This window comes from Mauremys reevesii, linkage group 17 (assembly GCF_016161935.1).
Source record: "Mauremys reevesii isolate NIE-2019 linkage group 17, ASM1616193v1, whole genome shotgun sequence".
NCBI lineage: Eukaryota > Metazoa > Chordata > Testudines > Geoemydidae > Mauremys > Mauremys reevesii.
The window spans coordinates 8,429,716-8,442,837 of NC_052639.1; the positions used below are offsets into that span (position 1 = coordinate 8,429,716).

Sequence of the window (13,122 nt, forward strand, 5' to 3'; positions counted from 1 at the left end):
GTGCCTCCTGTTGGCCATCCTGGCAGTTAGCTCTGGTCCCCTGGTGCACCTTCATCTAGTGGCATCTGGCTGCCATCTGTTCTATCATTAGGACCCATGTCGCTCTCAGGACTTCAATGTCCTCTTATGGACACAGCCCTCTGGCTGTGCCCCACTCAGGTCTCTCCCCCCTTCCCGGGGGCCGCCGTCCTCTACCCAGACACTTGCCTCAGTGGCCAGCTGCAGTCCAGGGTGTAGCCACCTATGTCAGTGGTGACTGAGGCAAAAGGGGTACACCTCCAACCCCTGCCATCTGTTTCTCTGGACCACTTCCCCACAGACCTAGCACCTTCCTCCGCCTTTGTATCAGGGCCTCAGTCTGGCAGTAGTCGGCCAGGAGGTCACTCATGCTCCCCTTACCCACCCAGCACTACTCTGATCATGGTGCCCTTCCTTCAGGGCAGCCAATCCTCCCTCCTCAAACTCCAAGGACGGACTGACTCTTGCTGTGCTGAGCAGCCCTTTATATATGGGCTGCTCCAGCAAGCCTTCTCCTGATTGGCTCTCCCAATAAGCCCTTTCCTGATAGGCTGGGTTCTGCACAGCCTCTGCAAGGCTGCCTTAATCTTTCTTCTGCTTGTTTGGGGCAGCCACCCCACCACACTTGGAAAGCAGCAAATGAGAAATCTAGAGCTGAAGGAAAGGTTACCATGACTCAGAACTGAGCCAAGGTTGCTGCGACTGAAACACAGATCACTAACCACTATATGATCACAGTGGCTGGTGGGAGAAGCACATGCTAGAAGCCCTCTGTCAACTCAGCTGTGGCTTGCTGTGCACGGAGATCCAGACACCTCAAGGTCTGCAAGTCTTGAAGGAAATGGGGAACGTCTGTACTTTGGAATTTGCAGGTGTTATCCTGAACCATCAAATGGAACAGTTGTAAACCCTTTTGCAAGGTAGGCACCATGGCTTAGCTGGCTAAAGCACCTGTCTAGTAAACAGGAGATCCTGGGTTCAACTCCCAGTGGTGCCTTGTTGCATGGCTTTTGTCTCCTCTGTTCACATTTTCCTGTGTCTTTCTAGGAAACAGAAGAGACCTCTCTTGGTATCCAAGTAATTGCTTGCTAAGGAAAAGGCTTCTTTGGAGAGAAGCATTGGAAAGAATCAAATCACAAGCCTGGAGTTGATGAAAAGGCTGCTGTGACTGGCATTGGCATGGCGGTTGCTTCGACTGCAATTGCTGCAACATGAGAGCCTGTGCCACACGTCCTTGTGATTTGCTGGGGATGTCCACACACAGAGGTCATGTCACCTTCCTTTTGATTGTCAGTGATGAGAAATGGAGCAGCTGGGAGAAAAGTCCCAGAGAGCAGCACTGTGGCTAAGCTGGGCCAGGCACCTGCCAGGTAAAGTGGAGGTTAGGGATGCAGCACCCAGTGGTCCCTTGCCAAATGTGTCTGCTCTTCCCACCTTTTGGTCAATCTTTTGAGGAAGCAGAGAAGATGCCTTTGCCTTGCAGTGCAGATGCTTCCAAAAGAAACCAGTCGTTTTTTCTGAAAGTGTCGGAAGGAGGCACCTAAGAAACATGGAGACAAGGAAAAGGTCATCGTAACTCAACTTGCATCCATGGCTCTTGAGGCCACAACGCAGAGCACTGAGCACTGTACGACCACAGCTGGTGACAGAAGGGGCTTTTCCAAAGGCATTTTCCACTAGCAGGGTCCTCTCTGTGTGCAGAATTCCTCATCGTTTGATGTCTGCAGGCCCTGGAGATCACCCAGGCTTCAGTGTGAACACAAATATCTGCACCACAGTTTTTAGCCTCTCAGCTTTAGCTCCATGAGCCCAAGTCAGATGACCCAGGCCAGCCTTGCTGCCATATTTATCCCAGGAGAGATGGACTCTAAGGGTACATCTCCATTGCAATGGAAGCCCAGGTGTGGCACAGTCTACTCAAAGCAGCGCCTTGGAAGCCCCATATTCACCACTCTCATATAATGATGACATGGTTTGTACAAAGTCTGCCTTGTGAGGTATCATTTCAAAAATCTTGATCTGTTGAACATTAATCTTGTGTTGGATTGTGTGTGCTCGCATTGGTTGGGAAGTTATGAAGTTTTGCTCTGTGTGTGTTACTGAGATATGTTATGAGGTGGGGAAATGCCCCCCACCAGACTTTCAGGTGCGACAAGGGAGGAGCCAGACTCGCTGCTGGCCCATTGAAGGGATTCACACTCCCAAGGACTAGCCCAGGAACCGTGTACAATGCAGGCTTCTCCGGGATAGCACAGCGACAATGGACACTGCTTGACTCACATTGTAGCAAAGGAGCTTCCTAGCAAGTTGGAAGAAACTATGAAAGGGGGGTAGAGACATTATGAATTGGCCTCTCTCCCCCACAACTCAATATCTGTAAACACATCTGGAGGACAAACACTGAACTGAGATAAATCAGAAGAGAATAATAATAATAATAATACATTCATATCAAAGTCCCCATCCAGACTAGTATGGGTGTTTCAGCAGAAAATTTTCAGTTTGGGGAATTTTGTTTTCTCAGTCAGACCTTGCCAAGGGAAGCAGGGAGAAAATGTTTGAATTGCCTCCTTCAGAACAGCTTGGCCTAGACACTAGCTCTGGTTCACTGTTCTGGCCTTGCTCAGGATGGGGGTATTTTAATTATTTCGGCAGGTCCCAGGGTGTTTGGGGGAGATGATGAGGATGTTACCTTTTGAGATAAAAACTAAGAAATACAGGACTAGAGAATCCTTTTTTTTTAAAGAAATCTGGGATTTAGACATTTAATTTAAAGCAAGGGAGTTCTGAGTTCCTGAGAAGGTTTTTGTTTGCAAGAAGCAACATTGTTGGGTCTGTTATTGTACCAATGGGGGAGATGGTTGTCTATAAAGGAGGGATGAAGACTAAATGTGTCCAATGAGGATGGGATTCGAACCCATGCGTGTAGAGTACAATAGATTAGCAGTCCATCACCTTAACCACTCGGCCACCTCATCAGAGCTGCTGAATGATGAACAGGAGGAGAAATCTAAGGCCAGCAGAGATAGGGACAATAAGGAGTTTTGAAACACTAAGTGGACGCAGGGGCTGAATGAGCTCCCCCCTCAAATCTAGTGAGGAGCTGGGGGAAAGACTTCAGGAACAGACCGTGTTTGCACAGACACACCTACTCTGCCTAGCTATGCAGCATGATGGGGCCACTTTCCCAAAATGACCAGTTTTGGCTGGTGGCGGACTACAAATCACTTTAGGATTGAGTGGAATGAAATGTTGTTATCCTTCCTGCATGAGTGAAGGGCAGCAGAACATACCTAGTCGGTCCTGATAGGGGGTAGGTGGGTGAGGAATAGCTTTTATTGGACTGCATAGAAGCAATTGAGGACGTCACCCTAAACCAGTGGTCCCCAAACATTTCACACTGTGCCCTCTTAGCCATGGCCAAGGCCCCCCGGAAGTTGCGGTCGAGAACCAGGGCTGGGAGTGGGGCTGTGGCTTGCTGGGGAGAGGGGTGCAGACACAGGTAAGGGGGTCACGGCTGGGCCGGAGGCTCAGGCTCAGGCTTAGGGTGGCCACTGCTTGCATCCGAAGAAGTGGGTATTCACCCACGAAAGCTCATGCTGCAAAACATCTGTTAGTCTATAAGGTGCCACAGGATTCTTTGCTGCTTCTACAGAACCAGACTAACACGGCTACCCCTCTGATGCTTAGGGTGGGGTGGGCGAAGAGCTGGGACAGAGTGGGGCTGAGTGTTGCTCCCTCCCTGCCCTCCATGGGGGCTGGCTCAACCCTGAGGTGCCCCCATGAACATTCCTCTGAGCCCCCCTAGGAGGCATGTCCCACATTTTGGGAATCACTCCCCTAAACTGACCCCTAGTCACTAAGCAGGGGCTAGTGATGCCAAAGCCCAGGGACATGGAGCTTTGCCAGAGTGGAGCCTGCAGGTCACATGCTGGGGGGCTGACACAGGCTCCGTGCTCTGGGACAGCTCTGAACCAAACCCAGGCAGAGCCCTCATCAGTGTGACACCGCCCAGGGGACGCTCTCACTGGGGGAAACCTCCTTGCCTGCAGCACGTCCTGGGACTGACCTTGGACCTTTCAGCCCCCCTGTTCCATGCCAGGAGCTTCCTGTAGTGAGTCACCTTAGCAGGACACCGGGGAAAGCTTTACACCCCCCCACCCCACAAAGGAGTCCTGCACCCCCAACTTACACAATCACCAGCAGGGGCGGCTCTACATATTTGGCCGCCCCAAGCAGTCATACGCGGGAGACGCCCCGGAGACGCGGGAGCAGCGGACCTCCCGTGGGCATGACTGCGGAGGGTCCGCTGGTCGCGCGGCTCGGCTGGACCTCCCGCAGTTGCGGACGGTTAGCTGGTCCGGCGGCTCCAGTGGAGCTTCCGCAGTCATGCCTGCGGGAAGTCCAGCCGAGCCACGGGACCAGCAAACCGGCCGCAGTCATGCCTGCGGGAGGTCCACTGGAGCCGCGGGAGGAGCGCCCCCTCCGCAGTCATGCCTGCGGCAGGTCCGCTCGTCCCGGGGCTCTGGTGGACCTCCCGCAGGCATGACTGCGGCAGGTCCACCGGCCCAGCCTGCCGCCTCTGCTGGCAAATGCCGCCCCACGCGCGTGCTTGCCGCGCTGGGGTCTGGAGCCGGCCCTGATCACCAGTGATTCTCAGCCAGGGCTGTACAACAGAAGGTTCGTTAGGGGTCTGGAATCCAGCCTGGGAAAGTTTTGTGTTAGCACAGGAAGCAGGAAGATTCAGCAACGTCCATCAGAGCCTGGGCTCTCCCCTCGAGTCCCCACCCCAGCAGACTCCTTGCTTCCAACAGCCCAACTCACCCAGACCCTTTTGTCCCTCTTCTGTCCTTTGTTCTGTTTCCCTGGCAACCTGCTCACCCGGCCTCCAGCTCCTTCTTTGTTCTCTGAAGGACGTAAATCACACCATGTAGAGGTCAAGCAGAGGCGTTTATTACACACAGCGCTGGCGGAGTGTCACCTGGCTTATTAGGCTCAGAGGCACTGTCAGTCAATTGATTACAATAGAATATGTAGGTTTTCCATGGGTGGGGGAAAGTGACGCGGTAGGCAGTTCCACACCCCAGGATAGGTTTTGCAGCAAGACAAGATAAGCACATTAGCCAGTGGTTAACAGGTTACATAATGTCTCCGCCCATGGTCTCAAGTTAGCAAGTTAACATTTAATGAATACTTTGATAAAATATTATTAGTATAAAATATCTATGTTGAATTCTGATTTGGGGTCCATTGAAATGGAGCAACTCCTTTGATTGTCCAACAGGTACATTCTTAGGGTTTAAAGCAAAGAAACAGTGAAAGTATATGGCAATAAAGATTGTTTTTGTGTGTGTCTTAAGGCAGGCATTGGTTCCTGGGAAGGGAGGTGGAAAGATGCCATATCTTATACTGACATGTGCCAACTTCTCATAAACTCAAGGTTGGATCTGTGGGAAGAACGTCTCCCTACAGAAGAGACTAACACAATAGGAAAAGGGATTATTTGCTCAATCTGCAACTCTGAATGAGACACAATTCTTTAGTTCTTAGCTCCAACACCTGGCAATTTGCTGACCAGGCCTATCTTAGCAAGCAAGGCTTTCTGTTTACCCAGCTTTCTCTTAGCTGATCACGATGTGTTAGGCCTCTGGTCCCTTGACCATACTCTGGACTTTGGGTCTGGAAAAGAGCTGGCACAATCCATAGACCAGGTTGTTATATAAACTGCACATGGATTTGAACCCTTCACATCCAGTAATGGCAAAGTCCTTGGTTCCGGCTTGTAGCAGTGATGGAATAAACTGCAGGTTGAAATCAAGTCTCTGGAGTACATCCACACCTGGGATGGGTCAGTCAGTCCTTTGTACAGAGCTTCAGTTTGTAGCAAAGTCCCTCCAGAGGTATGAAGCAGGATTGAAGACAAGATGGAGATGAGGCATCAGCCTTTTATAGTCTCTTGCCATGTGGTTTTTGCTTTCTTTGTCCCAAGGACACTCTATCCAGCACGTGGCATAGAAAAACTTTAAAGTTCTGTCCATAGGGCAGATCCCTGGATACCTTGCTGAGTCACAAGGCATATCTGACTTCTCTCAGTGGGCCAGTTGTATAGCTGATGGTCCTTAATGAGCCATCAAGCAGGCTAGGCAGAATTGACACCAATTTGTCTGGCTGGAGTATTCCCCGGAAGCAGAGCACAAGTTTGAAATACGGGCAGCATAGAGCCAATATTCATAACGTCAACTACAAAAATGATACACATCCAGAGATAGCATAATTCTAATCAGCCAATCATAACCTCTCCATAGACCCCTTACACGACAACCTTTCTATAATATTGGCTGCAAATATAGAACAGTGGTCACAACGGTGAGCTATACAGTTACAGATTATGTCAATAACGTCACAGGAGATGACACGGCATCAGTGAGACTGATACTGGAATACTGCCTCCAGTTTTGGTGTCCTCATTTGAAAAAGATGTTGTGAAATTGGAGCTGGGTCAGCAAAGAGCCACCAAATGTTGTGAGGGCTGGAGAAAAATGCCTTCTAGGGAGCTATTGAACAAGCTCAACCTGTTTAGCTTATCAAAAGAAGATTGAAAGGTGACTTCATTGAAGTGTTGAAGGGCCTTACTGGAGAGAAAAGATTGGCTATTAAAGGGCTCTTTAATGTAGCAGAGAAAAGCATAACAAGCCCCAATGGTTGGACGGTGAAAAGAGACAAATTCATATTACAACTAAGGCACAAATATTCAACAGCAAAGATGATTCACCACAGGAACAAGCTACCAAGGAAAGTGGTGGATTCACAATCTTCTGATGTCATTTAATGAAGACTAGATGCCTTTCTGGAATGTGTTTACCCAAAAAGTAGCTATTGTGTCATACAGGAGGCCTGTGATATGCAGGGGGTCAGATTAGATGCTCTAATGGTCTCTTCTGGCCATAAAGTCGACAAATTTCTGAAAAACTGAGTGTAGTATTGGGAGCAGCGGCTGATGTTTTACTGTCTAGCCGGCTTGCTTCCTAGAACGAATGCTCCTTGAGTGGGGTGATCCACAGGGAGTAGCTCAAACTTCCAAAGTCCCTGGGCAGGGGCAGGACATTAGCCCAGCAAGGGAGGGGTGTGGCAGTGACATCACAAAGGTTTTTTGCAGGACCTCAGACTATTGGTCAAAGGTGGTGGGGAGGTGGTGACCTCACATAGAGATGCTGACATCAGCACGGCAGGACAGGGGCGAGGGGCCAGGGAAACCTCAGAGACCCCTGTGGCTTTGCTTCAGCAAGTCTCCTTCTCCAGGTCTCTCTTTGAGGACTGAGAGTATTCGGGTTCACATATGTGAGCGCCAGGAGGAACCTCTTTTGAGTTTTCTCCTTCCCTTTTCCTGATTTTACTAGAAAACAACCATCCCTGTTTAGAAGGTAAGAGCCTCCTTGAGGTTTGAAACCTGTTCAGTCTGATCCATCTGGTGACAGTTGAATTCTAGGCATGGAAAACACGAGCTTAAGGAGGCAGAATTTTATTCTGCACCTGGGATTTTGTCCCTTAGCATCACTGGGGACATTTGAGTTTGTCCTTTTTGTTTCACTTTTTCCTCCATCCCTCCCTCCTTTCTCTTCTTCTCTTGCTTCTTTTGTCCTTTCTCCTGTTCCCCTCCCAACACCAGGAGAGAGGTGTGTGTGTGTGTGTTGCAGGGGAGTGCTCGGCAGCTCCCACTGTGGGAGGTCCACCCAAAAATGTGGGGCTGAAATAGTGCTCGGGCAGTGATCCTCACCGGTGACCTGGGCCATCCTTTGGGCTCTCTGGTGAGAACCCTCAGCTTCTCATCCTCAGTCTCTACCCTGATTGGCTGAGCAGGGGGTTATTTGACAGGGAGGAGACTCAGGTCCTTGTTGTTCTCTTTGAAGACCAAGGAAATAAGTCAGAACCAGTTCTATGTTTGATGAATTTTGCTGCTTCACTGCATTAATGGTCTCTGAGCAGTTCATGATTCTCTCTAACATTGCAGTTCTCCTCAAATACTTGCTGAATAATTACTGTGCACTGTTGTTGGTCTGGAGCTCATCTGAGAGCACTTTACTCAGGTCATTCAATGTAGGAAATTCAAGATCCGATGGTTAGTTTGAAAATCAGGGCTCTTGGGTCCTATTCCCAACTCTGCCACTGCCTGCCTGTGTGACCTAAAACAAGTAAATTCTCCTTTCTCAGCCTTAGCTGCTCCCTCTTTCAAATTGGGATAATAATGATCCACTCCTACCTACCTCAACACACTCACTCTTCCCCAACATACACGTTATCTCTCCCCCCACACACAGTCTCCACACTGCAGTTGAAAGGCAGCTGGCAATCTAGTAAGATGCCCATTGAGCAATGGGGTAGGGAAACCTGCTGGCATTAGACTTGTTGGGGCCTGAGGCTGAAGTCAAAAGTCTGAGCCCCACCACCCAGGGCTGAATCCCTCAAGCTCTGGTTTTGCCCTTCCCCCACTTGGGCGGAGCTCAGGCTTTGGCTCCCCCCTGCCCTGTGGGAGGGCTTGGTCCTCTTTCCAGGACCAAGCAGTAAGTTTTTTGGCAGAAGGGGGTTGCAGTGAAAAGAAGTTTGAGAAAACCTGGCCTAGAGCATCTCCATTACTGAGCTGCAGCAGCAATGTTGCGGGGGAGTTTGAAATGTTGACGTGTCTTTAGCCTCTGAACACATCTAGACTTGGCTCCCTGTGGCACCCTGGGTGATCAGACACTGAAAGTACAGCCATGGAGACACCACACAGCCTAGCTGGCAAGAATCAAACTGCCACAGAAAGACACCTCTGGTTTCCTAGCCCAGCTCCCTAAGCCCTCAGCCACAACCACTTAACACAGGGCCTTTTCTACACACTGGTTCTGTTCTCACTGAAGGGTCATTTCCAATGGTTTGCTCAGACCAGCTTCCCCAGCACCCTCACTGCTGTGCAGCTCTGTACGTGTGGCCATGGCTGAGCAGGAAGAATTCCTGCCCATTTCCCCAGTGGCTGGAGCATGGATAGAGTGTGTCTGTGGTTAATGATGTTGCTGTAGATTCAACAAAGAATCCTGTGGCACCTTATAGACTAACAGACGTTTTGCAGCATGAGCTTTCGTGGGTGCATCCGAAGAAGTGGGTATTCACCCACGAAAGCTCATGCTGCAAAACGTCTGTTAGTCTATAAGGTGCCACAGGATTCTTTGTTGCTTTTACAGATCCAGACTAACACGGCTACCCCTCTGATACTTGCTGTAGATTGTTCGTTTCCTGCCTTGGCAATTCAGACAGTCCCTTTTCCCAACATATCTCCAGCACATCAGTAATTCCAATAACGGGCAGGTTTTCTCTGGGGCACTGAGATTTTTCAGGGAGTTGGTGGCTCCTTTCTTTCCTCACCCTGGAGTAAACTCAGCTTTTTATTCTATGGTTCATGTTTTATGGAATAACAGCAGCAGCTTGAAGAAAGAGAAGAGTGAATATCTCACTGTCAGGGCTGAAGGTGGTCACGTCCTCTCTGTTTGACCATCGCCATTGCAGGAGAGAAGGCTTCAATGGAATCGAATGCCCTGGCTCAGACAAGAGATACAGGGAGGTTTTGCTGTTCATGGATCTGTGCAAATGAAATTGTGTCTCTGTGTGAAACTGAGGAGGGAAATGAAATGCCCACAGGGTGGCGCAATGCCCTAAGCTAAGGCAGGAGGGGGAAGGACTAGAGCTGAGGAATGACTGAGGTGGACTCACGTGGGATTGAAATGACATTTGTTTCTGTCAGGTAGTGAGAAATGTGACATTAATTCAGATGCGGGGTTGAGGCTTCCTTAGCTCCTTGTAAAAACTTGAACTTGATTTCCCAGAAGGGAGAAAGGGAAAGTCTGGGGCTGCCTTTAGTCCCTGGCTGGGGTCTCCTCGCCAGTGGAAAACATCCCTTGTTTGGTGCTGCCAAGGGGATCGTGCAGAGCTGAGACGTCCCTCAGCTTGGAACAAAGGGGGAGTTGGATGGAATTTATCACACAACCCTCCCTGCTCCCCAGAGCCCCACGGGGAGAATCTAGAGAAAGGGGAGTCATTCCTCCCCTGCGCTCCCAGAAGAGCTGCTAGGGCTCCTTCCTGCCAGCTACTCACCCCTGGATTCACCCTCAGCTCCTGGGATCTTTCTGCTCCAAAGGCACCAGAGGCCTGGGGCGGGGAGGGTGTCACTGCACAGTCTGAAACACAAGGGAGGTTTCTGGAATTGAAGGAAGGAGCAGAAAATGGAAAGGAAAGAAACAGAGAGAAAACGCCTCTTCTCTCTCCCCTCCCTCTCCCAGCAAGAAATGTGACCAAGGACCAGCGTTACGGGAACTGGTGCCCTGGGCAAAACTTGTACTTTGGCACTTCCCCATCACCCCTGGGCAATCCCCCTCCCCCTTTAGTGCTAGCTCCTGCACTCCCAACCCTTGTGCCTCCTTCACCCCTAACTCCTGCCCCCTCCTGTGCCCTAACCGCAACGCTGTGTCCCCTTTGCCCTTAACTCCCGCACTCCCCTCCTGTGCCACCAGCCACTGCCCTGCTCCTGCACCCCCTTCACCCCTAACCCCTGCACCCCCTCCTGCACCCACGTGGGGACACTGACCTGTGTGCATGGCACAGCTGGCATTGCTGCCTGCTCCTCCCTGGGATGCTGCTCCTCCGGGCACCCCGAGGGGCTGCAGGGGCAGGGCGAGAAGCGACATCATCCGAGCTCCCTGCATCCAGGTCACTTTCCTCAGCCGGGCTGCATCAGGGGAAGGCAGAAAGCAGCAGCTTCTGATGCTCCCCTCACAGCACAGCCCAGGTGGGGACAGTGACCAGGACGCATGGAGCATGTAGTGTTGCTCCTCGCTCCCCCCAGCCCTCTATGGGGCCACGGAGGAGCATTGGGGCAGGGGAGAGCAGTGAGCATCTTTGCACTGGCACATGGTGCCCTTTGACCCCCTGGAGCCCTGGGTGGCTGCCGGGGGCCCCACCCCTAAGGCCGGCCGGGCTCCCCAGCACGAACAGCAGAGACACAGGGAGACTGGCCACCCACTGAACAGTGGTAGCCTGGGTGGCATGTAATGGAGGCTCGGGGGGCTCAGCCTCCCCAAACCTTGCGTCGCCAAGGAGACAGTGGGGCCAATAACTAGGTGCCCTGGCCAAATTGGGCCCCCCTGGAAAAGTCTCCCCCATGTCAGCCCCAGGGCTGGAGGAGCTCCCACTCCCTGCTATGGCCTGGGGGCTGCAGCAGGGGCAGAGAGCGTCTCTGGTCTCGGGGCCACAGTGGGGCAGGGGTAAAGGAGTGACAGGGTGGGGCCAGTGGTGGAACAGAGGTGACAGTGGATGGGGCCGTGGGTGGAAGGTGTGGAAGGAGGCGGAGCCACAGACAGAAGTGGGGGGTTATGGTTCCAGTTCTGGGGCTCCCGCACTTGTTCTCCCTTCCCTGGCTTTAGCATCACTAGCCCCTGCTTAGCGAGTAGGGTACAGTGGTCCCCAAAATGTGGGGCATGACTCCTAGGGGGACACAGAGGCAAATTCATGAGGGCAGCAGCGCTCAGCCCCACTCTGCCCCAGCTCTTCCCCAACCCCACCCTCAGCCTGGGCCCCTGACTCCCAGCCCAGCCTCGACCCCCTCAACCCTGTCCGCACCCCTCTCTCCCCAGCAAGCAACAGCTCCACTCCCAGCCCCGGTTCTCAACCGTGGTTTTCAAGGGTGCCACAGCCATGGATACGAGGGCACAGTGTGAAATGTTTGGGGAATCACTGGTTTAGGGTGATGTTCTCAATCACTTCTATGCAGTCAAATAAAAGCTATTCCTCACCCACCCACCCCTCCATCAGGATGGACTAGGTATGTTCTGCTGCCCTTCACTCATGCAGGAAGGATAATAACATTTAATGCCACTCAATCCTAAAGTGATTTGTAACCCACCACCAGCCAGAACTGGTCATTTTGGGAAAGCGGCCCCATCATGCTGCATACCTAGGCAGAGTAGATGTGTCTGTGCAAACACGGTCTGTTCCTGAAGTCTTTCCCCCAGCTCCTCACTAGATGTGAGAGGGGAGCTCATTCAGCCCCTGCTTCCGCTTAGTATTTAAAAACTCCTTATTGTCCCTAGCTCTGCTGACCTTAGATTTCTCCTTCTATCTCTTTCTTGACAGCTCAGATGAGGTGGCCAAGTGGTTAAGGTGATGGGCTGCTAATTCATTGTGCTCTGCACACATGGGTTTAAATCCCATCTTCCTGCAATGCTTTTAGTTTTCACCCCTCCTTTGTAGACAACCATCTCCCCCTTTGGTACAATGACAGATCAAACAATGTTACTTCTTGCAAACAAAAACCTTCTCAGAAACTCAGAACTCCCCATGTCTAAAATGTCTAAATCCCAGATTTCTTTTAAAAAAAATTCTCTAGTGCTGTATTTCTTAGTTTTTAATCTCAAAAGGGAACATCCTCATCATCTCCCCCAAACACCCTGGGACGGCCCCAAATTATTAAAATACCCTCAACCCGAGCAAGGCCAGAGCAGTGAACCAGAGCTAGTGTCTAGGCTGAGCTGTTCTGAAGGAGTCAACTCAAACATTTTCTCCCTGCTTCCCTTGGCAAGGTCTGACTGAGAAAACAAAATTCCCCAAACTGAAAATTTTCTGCTGAAAAACCAATACTAGTCTGGTTGGGGACTTTGGTTTGCAAGTATTATTGTTATTATTCTCTTCTGATTTCTGAATCAGTTCAGTCTTTGTCCTCCAGGTGTGTTTCCAGCTGCTGAGAAGTGGGGGAGAGAGGCCAAGTCATGATGTCTCTTCCCCTCTTTCATAGTTTCTTCCAACTTGCTAGGAAGCTCCTTTGCTACCATGTGAGTCAAGCAGTGTCCATTGTCGCTGTGCTATCTCGGAGAAGCCTGCATTGTACACGGTTCCTGGGATAGTCCTTGGGAGTGTGGATCCCTTCAATAGGCCAGCAGCGAGTCTGGCTCCTCCATTGTCACACCTGAAAAGCTGGTGGGGGGCATTTCCCAACCTCCTAACATATCTCAGTAACGCACACAGAGCAAAACTTCATAACTTCCCAACCAATGCGAGCACACACAATCCAACACGATATTAATG

The 13,122-nt window shown here is 51.1% G+C and overlaps 1 non-coding gene across 1 annotated transcript; it reads left to right on the forward strand.

Moving 5' to 3' along the window:
• Window positions 1–941: 941 nt before the first annotated feature.
• TRNAT-AGU lies at window positions 942–1,015 on the forward strand. The gene has a single exon. It is a non-coding gene; the product is annotated as a tRNA-Thr (tRNA).
• Window positions 1,016–13,122: the final 12,107 nt, after the last annotated feature.